Here is a 2,163-nt window from a genome sequence, read left to right on the forward strand (position 1 = left end):
TCTAAGAGGTGACCCATACTCCCATTCCAAAGGGAGGTGCAGGCCCATATGTGGGACTTGAAAAAGCCATGGTTCAGCACTGATTAGAAACTCTTGTCTAGCACCTGTCTCTGGGCTGTAAGCTGAAATTAAGAATTTCATGCCCTGGCCGGTGATCTCAGTGGTTAGTGAGCCAGCCCACACACTGAAGGATTTCTGGTCAAGAGCACATACCTTGGTTGCAGGTTCTATTTCCAGCCTGGCCTACTAGAGGCAACCAATCACCAATTGATGTGTCTCTCTCACATTGATGTTTCTCTCTCTAGCTCTCCCTCTCCCTTCCATTCTGTCTAAAAATCAATGGAAAAATATCCTCAGGTGAGGATTAACAAAAAAGAAAAAGAGAAACAAAAGACCACATATTGTATGATTCTGTTTATATGAAATGTACAGAATAAGCAAATAGATAGACAGAAAGCTGCCCTGTCGGTGTGGCTCAGTGGTTGAGCATCGACCTATGAACCAGGTCACTGTGTGATTCCCAGTCAAGGCACATGCCCAGATTGTGGCCTTGATCCCCAATAGGAAGCGTGCAGGAGGAAGCCAATCAATGATTCCTGCTCTCCCTTCCTCTCTCTGAAATAACTAAAAAACAAAAGTTAAAAAAAAAAAAGCTTAGTGGATGTTTAGAGGTACTGGAGATGGAGTGATGGAGGTGATAGCTAAAGGGCACAGGCCTTCTTTTTGAAGTGATGAAAATGTTTTGGAATCACTAATGATGATTGTACAACTCTGAATATCCTAAAAACCAGTGAATTGTACACTTTAAATGGGTGAATTCTGTGGTATGTGAATTACATCTCAATAAAGCTATTCTTGAAAAATAATAATGAGACAGGATTGTAAGGGGTATAAATTAAACAAAATTAGCCATGAGTTGATAATTGTTCAAGCTGGGATGTGGGTACATGGGTTTACTATACTATTCTTCCTACTATTGTACATCTTTTAAATTTTCATAATAAAATGCTCAAAGTACCAGGTCTCTCCCTTGGATTACTGCAATAGCCTCCTAAGAGGCCACCTTGTTCCTAACCTTGCTCCCTACAGTCAGCCAGAAAAGTCAGCTTAAAGAGTAATTCCAATCACGTCCCTGCTCTAATCAGACGCCTACTATGGCTCCTCATTGCCCTCCGAGTAAAAGCCAAAATTCTACTAGAGCCTAAAGATCCTGTACCATCTGATTCCCCATTACTTCCTCTCCAAGTACCTTACTCCGCTCCAGCTATAGTGGCCTCTTTGCTGTTTTTAAAACATGCCAGGATGGCCCATTCATTCTCGAGTCTCTCTCTCACACACACACACTCACATGGTATGAGGTCGGGTAGACATTAATCGTTTTGCAAAGTGAGCAAACGGAGGCACATGGAGGTAAGATAGCTGCCAAACTGTATTGGGACCTTATTAAAGAATTTAACAACCTCAAATGCAGTCAAGTTTGATGAACAGAAAATGTCTCCGAACTAGAAGAGTCATCCACGAACTAGGGGCGTGGTCAAACTCCGCGGCCGCGGCGGAGGGACAAGCGGAACAGTCAAGCTCGCCGCCAAAGTAATCTGGGTCCAGCATCGGCCCCGCCTGGGCCAGTGCCCTAGGAGCGGGCGGCAGAAACGGACCGGGGCCCAACAGGAGTAGGAAGCCTGGACGTCCGGGGGAATCTAGGAGGCGGCGGAACGCCCACCGATGGTACCCTGTCTTCCTGTCTTCGGGGAAGAGGGCCACACCTGTCAGCAGAATTGATCCGACGTGAGAAGGGCGGGAGCAGCGGGTCGCGAGCGCCCCTCAAGCCCGTCACTCCAAGCAAGTCCCCATTCCGCGGTAGCTCTTCCCTTCTCCGGCCGCTGAAATCCCCACTTCCGGCTTCCGGTGTCGTTGCTGTGGTACCCGGAAGTAAAACACGCAAGCCCCGCCCCAGCCAGGAGGCCGGCAAGAGGTATGAAGGAGGCTGTTTCCCAAGAAAGCCCGAGCCCGCCAGCCTCAGCCGGCCCGCAGTACGTTCCCTAGCGACATGTACCACCCGTTGCTTTTCCCGGCATCAAGCCCACACTTCCCCTAGTCTCTACAGCGGCGGCATCCAGCCCCCCGGTCGCTCAGCCGCCCGCCCCCGCAAGGGGAGGAGCCACG

General features: G+C 49.0%; 1 protein-coding gene across 6 annotated transcripts in view; it reads right to left on the reverse strand.

Annotated features, from left to right (window-relative positions):
* The window catches only part of IKBKG (inhibitor of kappa light polypeptide gene enhancer in B-cells, kinase gamma), a 13,478-nt gene extending 11,321 nt beyond the window's left edge, over positions 1–2,157 (reverse strand). For 2 of the 6 annotated variants that reach the window (XM_015571748.1, XM_006754772.2), the window contains exon 1: positions 1,764–2,157. The gene's annotated coding sequence lies outside the window, so the exon portion shown is untranslated. Of the gene's footprint in view, positions 1–1,348; positions 1,438–1,460 lie in introns of those variants that run through there. The other 4 variants (XM_006754773.2, XM_006754776.2, XM_015571753.1 and 1 more) reach the window with 4 other exon arrangements.
* Positions 2,158–2,163: the final 6 nt, after the last annotated feature.

Source organism: Myotis davidii, unplaced genomic scaffold, assembly GCF_000327345.1.
Source record: "Myotis davidii unplaced genomic scaffold, ASM32734v1 scaffold2573, whole genome shotgun sequence".
NCBI lineage: Eukaryota > Metazoa > Chordata > Mammalia > Chiroptera > Vespertilionidae > Myotis > Myotis davidii.